We start from the raw sequence: 12,115 nt of genomic DNA, 5'->3' as shown, positions 1-12,115 counted from the left end.
ATATTTTCCCTATTATTATTTCCCTACTTTATGACTGTGACATAATCTTTTTAATTTTAATTTATTATAGCATAAAAATATTCTATGTACATTATACGCAAAAATCTAAAGTTTGGAGATAGAAAATGTCATAGCTACTTTTAACAATTTCATGTCATGCTTATTACGAAAAATGGCAAGTGAATTAATTTTCCTTTATTATTAACATTATAACCATATAAAATACAGATCATACTCTGGCGCCTTCACTCTTTAAGTACCATAAATAAAAGGTTAATGGACATTTTATTTTGTCGAAAGTAAATCTTAGTAATGTCACTTGTTATTCAGGTTCTCTACACGCCTCACATCTAAGAAAGACTGGAATATATAGAGGTAAAGCAACAAGTTAATGTATCTATTTCAGTGAGGAACCGTATCATATCAACTAAAATATCTCTGTAACTCTCGCAATATGATCGAATTGTCATATATTTTATGAAAAATATTTCAACCGTTCTGAAATTACAGCGATACAAACGAACAAAATTAACAGAGTAATTACTCTCTCTTAGCAAATTCAGTAGTAAAATATTAATAAATAAGACAGAAATTTAAATGTAGAAATGAAAATTAACAAAAGTAGAAATAACACAAGATTTAAAGTAAAATATAACATCCAGATGGTTGTTAATATTTAGTTGATTATGGAATTCCTTATAAGATACATCCAACGCTTTGATATAACTTCTTGGTCCATATTTAAACAACAGACGTTTATTTCGTTGATATGAAACTACGATCTTCTATCTATGCAGTTAGTAGAATCAATTTTTAGTGATATTTTTACCATTTTCCTAGGTCATCTTTTCTTTAGTTACAGTAAATATTTAATATTGAAAATAACTCCACAGAAAATTAACCTTCTTATCCGATTTCAATAGCGGAGTGGTGACAACTCGCCTTTCATACCGGAGTCCCAGCTACGAATACCGGTCAGGCATGCAATTTTTCATACGTTAATAAATTCCATTTTTACATCCCACTGATAAGCTTCAAACCTTTGTAGTGAAATCATTAAGAAAAAAATATATCTTTCTATTTAAAATCCCTATTTTTTAAGTCAATTTTATAGTTGAAATATCGATTCATTTCTGAATTTCATTCTTAAAGGCAGTCTTTCTATCAGTTTTCAACATTGCAGAATATTTGGAAGTGACCATGGAATATGGTTAGTGAAAAAAGAAGTTTAATATTTCTCGTCACACAAGAATAATTAAATTGTAATTTAAGTTGTTAATTTTAAATTTAGTTAAATTATGGTTAAAATCCACAAAAAGTAAAAGAATTTGGCTTGACCAAAAGTGTCCAAAACAAGCCCAAAATCCAAATTTTTTTGATTTTGACTTTTTCTTAACTGCAGTATTACGAGTAAAAGCCCTCATTGAGAGCGTTTCAACGATATATCATAAGTGGTAATTATTTTCATTGATTTCAGATTTATAGCCAAATAACATTTTAATTAATGAAATATTTCGATCTTATAAGGGGAAAGGCACATCGGTTCGAATCAGACTTCATTTCCTTTTTTTAACTTTTTTTTTAATTTAAATATACTGATTTATTAATAAATTATTAACGTCTGATTGTAAAAAAAATTTTACATTAAATAATTCTATAATAACTGTAAAAAAAAGAAAAAATATCAGACGTAATTAATGAAATAACATTTTATGTACTTTTCATTTAAAAAAAATGTGTATATGTAATTTAATAGGCGTACAAGTCAAGTGGTGTCCACATCTGATTATTCGTTTTGTGTTCATTTTGTTGAAGGTCACGTCATAATTTAGTAAACATAGTATTAGATAGATATAAGACATACATTTATTTAAAGAGTAATAAAGGGACTTTTACTCTGAGGATCTTATCTCACTTTCAAATGAAATAAGTTTAAATGAAGTGCAGCAAAAAATGTGTATATATAATTTAATAGGCGTACAAGGAAGTGACGTGGTTCCACATCAATTTTTTTATTTTGGATATCCGTTATTTATGTAGATATTTTCATTGCTTAAAAATGGAGTAAATTTTTTTTTTTTAAATTTATAATTAACTTTTAGATTATTTTTATGATTAACAGCTTTGGAATAGCTTCAGTCTGTCCATCATTTTAATTTTTAGAAATTATGAATATCTTTAAACAATTTTTGACAGTAAAAAAAAATCTCTAGCTTTTGTGGGTTTTTAACGAAATAGCTGTTATTTTTTAATGGAGTATAAAAATTTCTAATAGATTGGTTGTATTTTTAATGTACGACAATTTTGTTTGTTAATACTTGTAAAAGTTACAAATTAAATTTTGAAGTTACAAATCACAAATAATTTTTCTGAAGATTACATTTTTAACGAAAACTTTATCGAAAGTATTTTTCATGTTTAGTAAATATTAAAGTGAAGAGTCTTTTATTTTCATAACTGTCAGTGGGAGGCGAGTTTTAGCTTGTGTGACAGCTTTCTAAACATTTAAATTATTTAATAGGTCTTAATTTCTCATGTTTTACCTTAACCTTAATTTCATTCATCAATTAATATTTTCTACATCTTATTCTAGAGATAGATAATTTAATTAATCACTTTGCTCGAGTTGATGGGCCTTTCTAAAAATATACCACTTACTTTTTTCTACGGTTGAATGTCCTGTAATCAATTTACTGTTCACTGCTAAATCTTAATTATGATTTAAAGACTGCTGTGTCGGTAACGTTAGTCAGTTTTTTCAGCTGATTAGGATAATTCGGAGTCTCTCTTTCTCAATAACTTAATATGCTTAGACTTCAAATGACACTACAAGTTTAATAAGTTTCTAGAAGTTATACATCTCTACCGTAAACATAATGTTTTAATTTTTCGTTGTTTTTTGTATAATAAAACTGACACTCAATTACAGTTACTTTTATTTATTTTATTATTGATTAAAAATGGTCTTGTAACGTTCGGAAAAATGCGCAGTCTGATTGGGATTCGAACTCGGAACCTTTCAAATGAAAGGCGCTTCGTGCCTTTTAGCGCGTCTGCCGCAACTTCTTCACTTCAGAGATAGCTGGATAAATAAGATATTATTTGAGCCTTTTTTATATATATAAAAGTATTTAATATAATTTAAACCGATTTTATTTTATAATATTCGAATAAAATATATTGGAAGAAGATTTAAAATTTATAAATTGATGAGTTTGTATAATTTATATTAAGGCCCACTTTATAAGTTGTATTTCTTTTCTAATGATTTTATTTTTGTTTTTCTTTGTTAATATCAAGAAATTATGTTTTATTATTATCAGATAATTCTTCTGAATGTTATCTTTTTAAGGTGATTTTTAGCATTCTTGAGTACTAAAAATAAACAAATTGTCAAAGGAAAAATTAATAGAATTTGCATAAATTTAATTTACTTAATAAATCATAATAAACCACATTACACTAATTTTTCTTAGGATAAATCATAAAAAATAATTAATTTAAAAAACAAACTAAATGAAATGTTTTGAAAAATTCATAGGGTATATTCATTTTTCTATTTGTATAAAATAATATAAAGTAGAATTAAAAATTGCGTTCGTTAAATAATTGAATAAATATAAGTTTCGATTGCATTCCTAAAAGTTATTTTTAATTCGTAAATATATTAGTAAAAGGTTAACGACATTTCATTAATATAAATAGTTATTAATTAGTTGAAGGGTGTTTTAATATTCCATTAGTTCCTTTATATAAAAGATAATTAGTTGTACTGTTATATACGAAATAGAGTAACTACAGTAACATTTATTTGCATTTGGTTATTTCCTGATCATGTGACCTCAGTTCAATTTATCGGAGAGAGAAAAGTTAGGAGTAAGAAAAGAGCAATGAAGGTCATGTTTTAAAACAAGCTAAAAACCATTGCAACTACATAGGATATAGAATGTTTTAACTACAGTAACAGTGGTACCTGGTACCTACTGGTACGGAGGATGCTGTAGCAACGGCTACGCTGCTCTCACTTTATCTTTACCCCTTCTACTAACACCTACAACGTTTCCATTACTATATTATTAATGTATAGTCAACCGATCTATAGTACATGGTAGCCTCGTTCTAGTTTAATAAGATACCTTTACATTGGCATTCTTTTACTCTGTTTTAAAACTACTTTTCATTTAAATATTGCTTTTAGTTTAAAAGTTTACTCTACAAAATTTTCATGTAATTATATATATTTAGACATTTTTTATTATTTTTCACTATTATCTTGTTCGTATCTGTCATTTTTTAAAACAGCATTTTTTACGACCAGTACTGAATAAACTATGACATTTTCAAGTCATTGTAAAAAACAGTTATTTCTATACATATATTTTTTCTCTGTTTGAATTTATTGTATTTAAGCGTGAGAAAGTTAAAATGATCGATCTTTAGTCAGTTTTATTACTTTATAAAACTTCATAATTTTAAGTTTTTACTCAATATCTTTATACGTTTAATTTTATTATTTAAATAAAATTAAAAAGAAATTATAATTAAAAATTTAATAATATACGACTATTATTTCATAATTAAGTATTTTTATTATTTTAAAACATTCTTTAAAAGTATTACAAAATCTTTATTGTTTCATTTTTCTTGAACGAAGAAATGACAGAATTATAAGGGGAAATGTACTACCTGTTCTTTTATTTATACTATTCCGCTAATTAGATAATATTGTTATAAACAGAATTCGTTATAAAATGGGTGCAACATATCATGTGTATCTGAGATTAAATGCTGTAATTACTACGTACCAACATTTTATTTTTAACTTCGTTATATATTTTTCATTCGTTCTTTTATGATTTTTTAAAATAAAATAATGATAGTAAAATTAAATTTTGTAGAATGATTTGAGTTCATACTCTATTTTTAATCAGTTATTTCATTCCTTGATTTCATTTTTTTATTATGATGTATAAATATAAAATTTTATTTTATTTGAAAAGAATGTAAAAAATTCATTTCTGTAAAAAAAATGCACTTACAATAAAAAATAGAATAAAAAAAATTGTTAGAAAAAAAAGGAAAAAGATAATGTATGCTACAGAAAAATCTAACATTTATACTTAATTGCACTAATCATTTAAATAAGCCAACGTAAAATCGTTTATGATAACCTGCTGGTCCCATTGAAGAATTTCCTGATTGTTTTTGCTATTATAAGAGTGGTAAATGCCTAGTGCCTAGAGTTGGCCATGATCTTTCTTCTTGGCGCGGAAGAGAGATTGTATTTCACTTGCTGCTATTCTTTCTCAGTAGATCGTCCTTTCACAACATCTATTCTTTTTCCTAACCGCCATCGGTTGTTCACAATTTTATAGTGAGAATATCGAAACCTGTAAAACCAGTGGTGCATCCTTAATGTGATCTGGTGATAACTCGCTGCTGATCAAGCCAGGGGGTTCATGTTTCCAGTCCATTTGCTTCAAAATAAAACTTTCCTTTCGTAAAAATTAAATAACTATTTAGTTAGAGTTGGGCCTCCTAATCTCACAAAGAAAAGTTTTATTTATTTATTTTTTAAATCATCGTGTAGCCGGTTTTATTATAAATTCTTTTATGAAATTTAATTGTTTTTTTGTATTGATTAAAATAATTATTCTCCAAAATTTTGATCTTTTGCTTTTTTTCATTACAGATTTAATTGATAGCTCCTAATTAGCTAATTAAACTAATTCATTAGCTAATGAATTATAATTATAATATAAAATTATAATAATGATAATAATAACATAATATTATTATTATATTTATATTATGTTTTTTTTTCAATGGCTAATTTAACTAATAGCCTTTTTATGAAAAATTTCCAGTGATTCATATATATATATTAAAATATTTTAATTTAAGTTAAATATGTTAATTTTAAGATTTATTAATTAAATGATATTCTACTTTATTTTTGTTTTCAATAGTTAATCAAGTTTAATATTTATTTTACATGAATACTGTTGAACTGGAACAGGTGGCGTCTGCCATCTACTATTTTGTTTTTTTCTAATCCTTATATACAAATAATCTTTCATGTGGTAAAGGAGAATCGTTAGCTAGAAATCCTTGCAACCATTTTGGAATTACATGGTTATATTGTTATACATATTTCCCTCTATTTGCATTACTCTTTCCAATTTTTCTGTTTAGCCTCAGGAACCACCGTAAGAAAAGAGGATGAATGAGGATGATATGTATGAGTGTAAATGAAGTACACAGTTTCAGGTCGACCATTTCTGATATGTGTGGTTAATTGAAACCCAACCACCAAAGAACACTGGTATTCACGATCTAGTATGCAAATCCGTATAACTTTCTTTAATCCGTAACTTTCTTTATTAAGATTTCAACATCAGAATTCTCGACTTCGAAATCAGCTGATTTGCGATGACGAGTTAATCACTAGATCAGCCCGGTGGGCTTATTTGCACATTAGTCTAATAATAACTAAATGACAAAAGTAATTTTGGTTTCGTTTTTTCAGTAATTGTTGTTTAGTAAAAGAGCTTTCGCTATTTAACAAAAAATAAAAATAAATAAAATTTGATAGTTGTTTTATGAACTACTTTTATCATAAACTAATGAACTGAAAAACTATATATATATATATAAATGAATGTTTGTTTATTTGTTCTGTATGCGTTCCTACACCATTCATTCGATTGCGATGAAACTTTGGTCAGTTGTGCGCACGCCCGCGAAGGTTTCTGAAGTAGTTTGGGCCTGTTAGGTGGCGCTGGATCGAGATACTTGGAAAAATTGTATTTATGGACCGATCTGACTCATATTCAGAATATACATTAGTTACGTGAAAAGAAAAAAAATTTGCAAACATTATACCTACAAGGTGGCGCCGGTGGTGAGATGTTTACGAAAAAAATAAATATGCAAACAGACTTTCCTTCTTCTATATATATAAAAGGCAATGTTCGTTTGTGTGTCCGCTGTAGACTAAAAATCTATTGAACCGATGTATGTGCGTGGAAAAAAGAAAAAGTCTAAAAAAGGGAAGTAGGGAAATACGGAAATAGGGTACACAGAGTATATGGGAAATGGTGAAAGAGGGAAAAAGGGAGTGGTTAAATTTTGTGACTTTTGGTAATGTTCAGTTTTTAATGTTTTATCAAACTTTGAATGTGTTCATTTAATCAATATATATACTCAAATCTAGCAATAGCAAAGCATTGCCGGGTTTGGTAGTAAACTATGAACTGCACATAACCTCTAGCTACTTTTTTCAATTTTCATTCTCCAAATTAAATCCCATAATTAACCTGCTGTTTTGTATTTCTTTGATACCCGAGCTTATTTATTACTGGGCAAGTTAAAAACGTCTTGCCAGAACGGATGTTTAGTCAGTAGTAGAATTTAAATTAGCTAACTTTTTTATAACTTTTATTGTTTCTCTTTCTCAATAAAAAAGAAAATAATTTAAGATATTTAATTTATAATTATTAATTTTACTGGAAGTTACTAATATGTTAATTAATAAAAAAATGATCATGTCACGACAGTTTTTTTAATGTATTCTGGAATTTATTTTGAAAAAAAAATTCTTCGATATTTCATTAATTTAACTCTTTGTATCAGAAAATTCATAAAATAAAATTATCCAATCTATCTATGGATGACATTTTTAACATATTACTAAAAGAAAATGTTTGACAATTTATTTTTGTCGAGGTTTTTGACCCCAAGATTCTATTGCTTTCATTGATCGGTACCCGAGCTATTAGTAAAGCTGAATATTATATTACGTAATACAGAACTATTTCCCATTCGTTAGTTTTGTTTAATTAAGATATTTTCTGTTATTTATAATTGAATTATTTTGGCGCTAACTAAGCAGCTTAGATAATTCTTTTTTTTAAATTTTAGGATGAAATATATATATATATATATATATATATAATTTTTTAATATTTATTTAACTTTTTTTTATATATATATATATATATATATACAGTAACTCATTTTTCTTGTCATGTTTAACTAATTAATTTATTAGACACACCGATTATATTTTTTGGGTCTGTCAAACCGCCATCTTGTAAAAAATAAAAGTATAATGTCTGTTTCATTATTCTGTGACAGTTTATCGTTTATGTTCAGTTACATTTAATTTTTATCTCTTTTTAAACCGGAAGATCTCTTTTACTATAATCTAAGATTTTCTATTCAAAACTTCCTTTCAATGTTTATTTTTTTACTTTTTACTTAAGATGACAACGAATTTAGTTTATTTATATCTTTTTATAAAATAGAAGTAGCTTTAAAAATATATTTTTGACCAATTAATGTTACTATTCTTCCCAGTTAGAATAGTGATCTATCTATATATAAAACTAGAATTTTAGAATCTATTTTTATATAGATTATTTATACTTTATTTTCAGATATATTTAAATCATTAATGATGTGTTAACTTTATATTTCTTAATAATGTCTTGTTTTACCTTTTCTTTTTATAATATATACTCTCTTCTTTATCGTAGTCTTCACATCCTACGTCACTTTAGGCTTTATTTTTATCGTATCGTTTCACTTCAGTAAATATTCAGTATTCTTGTTTTACGTGTTTTATCTATTTATTTTTAACATGTGTGCACTGAGCTTTTTCAATATTATCTTTGATATCCTCTTAAAGTGTTCTGCTTCATCTTTCTTCTTATGTTTATCCCCGTAAGATATTTTACACTAATGAGTATTAGGTCTTTTTTTCTAATTTTTAGTGTCTGTTTTTTTCCCTACCCTTGCCTCTAGCAGATTATTATTATTATTACATTTTAAAAAAAAATATTAATTCCCATTTAGAATCCTTAATTTATCTTCTTACTATGAAGTTTTACCATATTTAAGTTGTTTTGAGATAAGTCTGGTTGGTGTTTTAGTTAATAGAATTACTGCTCAGCAACCGGACAGGAAACAGAACCCTGAATAGGACTACTGGCAACCGTCCCTCTCCAAATCACACATTATTGTTAACACATGTACACTAATGGAAGTAATATAATATTATTTATAGGTTCGCGCGCGCGAGCGTGTGTGTAGTTTAAATATTTATAAAACAACCAAAAATATTTATGAAATTAAATGTAATTAATATACTAGGGTTAATGTATATTAAGTATCAGTGCGAGGATTTTGAAAGTATTTAAATTGTAAATTTCCCCTGCATTCCTATATCCTAATAACAGAGAAAAAACGAAGACCACCGGAAGGTAGCAGACAGAGTGCGAAGTTGCAAATATTTACAGCTAACAAAGAGAGTCAAGCAAAAATATGGAAGAAGATACGAAAGAAGTAAGAAGGCCGTCCCACGGCAGCGATTTCTGCCCGGTCCAGACTGCCAGAAGAAGATAACGAAGAATCTGCAGAATCTAAATTCGCTATCCTTCCTTGATTTTAAAATAACTAGTCAGACAAACGCCTACATATCTACACGTTATACCTTTCTCAGCGAAGGGAATGCAATGGACCTTCCACAAAATTAGAGCCTCATCAGGGGTATTCCTGCTAAACCGAATGGTACTAGAACCAAAAGGCCTTCAGTGGGCCTTCTGAAAGGTAATCGCGTCGGGAGAAGGACGCAGATATCTTTCTAATCTCCTGAGGAATAACTCTAATAAAAAATACGTTTCACAAACACAGAATACAAAGGATCGGAAGGCAATTCCAAACTCTGTCTATCTTAAATACAAACTAAAAGTAAATATATAATAATAACTTTCATTAAAAATAAAGTACCCGCCAGATGAATAGAAAGATTCAGCAGCAAGGGACTGATGTACAGGATCTGCAATTAGATAAAACATTCCCAGACATCCGTGCGTTTCATTCCGTTACGAAAATATTTGTAGGAATATTACAATCGTGTTTATAGGGGAGCGCTGTTCGAAAATTAAATTCCGGTTCTCGGTATTGTGTGAAGGAGTGGAGGCAGCGATTCCATCTTTGCACATTTGAATAGCCCGGTTCAGTGCGGTTCTAGTAGTGTTATTGAAAATATCGCTGTCTTGTTTGTCATAAAAAATCCCACCTACTATGAAGTGCGTACCATTATTCGTTTCTTTCACACAAAAAACTTATCAGCTGCTGAAATTCATTGTGAACTTTCTACAGGATATAGAGAAAATAACGTGAGTGACAGTGCGGTAAGACAATGGTGCCGCATTTTTCGGGAAAGTTGAACAAACATTTACAACAATGAAAGAAGTGGTCAATCCTCAATTGTTACAGATGAACCTGTTGCAAGTATCGATGTGAAACTACGAGAAAATTGTGATTCACGATAACAGTATTATCGGAACATTTTTCCTCACATATCGCGAACAATGCTGTATGTCATCGTAACAGATAAGTTGGGCTTCCAAAGATTTTATACTTGCTGGATGCCTAAGCTTTTTTTTTTTTGACGAATAGACAAAAAAGAGGATGGGGTTAGCACTCACCTTTTAGCACTCACCTTCCTTCTCCGTTGCCATAACGAGAAAGATGAATTCCTTCACCACATCGTAACAGGAAACGAGACGTGGTTTAAATTTGTTAACATGGAACCATAAGCTCAATCAATTCAGTGGGGGTCACACCAGTTCTCTTCGAAAATCCGTAAAGGCTTATCAAACAGTTTATGCAAAAAAAAAGTTGATAGTATCGGTTTTGTGAGACCGTAAAGGTGTGACCTTGGTCGATTTCGTGGAAAGAGGCATGACAATTAACGCTGAAACTTACTGCGAGACATTGAAGAAATTGAGAAAGACCATACAAAACAAATGACGAAGCGTGCTGAGTCGAGGCATCGTTTTTCTTCATGACAAAGCTTTCTGTATACTGAGATACTAACTCAACGTCCAATCGACAGTTTCAAATTAGGGGTTTAACTAACCATCCTCCATACAGCCCTGATTTCGCTCCCATAGATTATCAACCTTTACCGAAAATAAAGAAATGGTTAGCAACGCAGCGTTTTGAAAATGAGGAGGAGTAAAATCGGTGTTATTACCACCCTGACCCCCGTAGGGGAAGATTACCCGCCTTGTGACAATCGCAGTCGCCACACCACCCCCATCTGTTCCTAGTCATGATGAATCTTACCGGACCCTCTAAACCGATAACACATCACAGTCATCTTTTTGGCCTCTGTAAGGATGCCACCGGTGTAAATGCATTGGCAGACATTTCCATTAGTATATTTACACAACTTCCCTTCATGCGACTTCTTCCAACCACGATCACTTGTGTTACTACCTGACTTAATTCACACACGAAAGAGGTTTTTGACTAGAGTAATCAAACAATTATTTCCAGATATGACAAGGTGCCTTTATTCTGACGGCAATTATGTAGAAAAGTGGCTAAAATATTTATAATCTCGTATTTGGATAAAGGTGAAGACAAAACAGTTCTTAAATCATTTTGAATATTTTAACGATTTTAGCCCGTCCATTTACTGGACTTCATACCTCCAAAATATTCCTAACAATATGACAGTTAATGATTATGTTATAAGATTATGGTTGTGCCATAATCATACCGAAACGTACACTACTTGTTTGAGTTATATTAACAAAAAAGACCGGTAATAATCTAAAAAAGGTTACCTTTTAATGGCAACAGAAGGAAATTTGTTTAACATAACACTCATTTAAACAATATATTAAAACAACTTTCTTTTCAGCCATGAAAATAGTCTTCATCTTATATGACTAAAAATGAAAGGCTGGAGCGTTCGTAATTACATGGTTTAACAAAAAAAAAAAAAACTTTTTTTATGAAATATAACTAAAGTAAGTGATGAATTATAAATATAACAATTTATTTCGAAAATCAATTTAAAATCGCAACTATATTTTTGTTGCTATGAGTATTATTGTATTAAAAGTAATTTTCTAAGAGTAGTTTATTTTTGGAGTAATTTAATATGGCAGAGCTGTATATTTTTCCGTAGATTTATTGATGTTAATATGTCAAGACAAAATTGCATTGGCTGTAGTTGAATTCAGAAAATCAATAAAGATTCCTCCACTCTATTCTATATCTAGAAAGTCTTTTTTTAACGTTTTTACATTGT

At 28.9% G+C, this 12,115-nt stretch overlaps 1 protein-coding gene across 3 annotated transcripts in view; it reads left to right on the top strand.

Annotated features, from left to right (window-relative positions):
• nuf (rab11 family-interacting protein nuf) overlaps positions 1–12,115 on the top strand; it is a 657,890-nt gene that overhangs the window by 282,366 nt on the left and 363,409 nt on the right. The gene's annotated exons all lie outside the window — the stretch shown is intronic.

Source organism: Lycorma delicatula, chromosome 6, assembly GCF_047948215.1.
Source record: "Lycorma delicatula isolate Av1 chromosome 6, ASM4794821v1, whole genome shotgun sequence".
Classification (NCBI taxonomy): Eukaryota; Metazoa; Arthropoda; class Insecta; order Hemiptera; family Fulgoridae; genus Lycorma; species Lycorma delicatula.
This window is presented reverse-complemented; position numbering and strand designations above follow the sequence as displayed.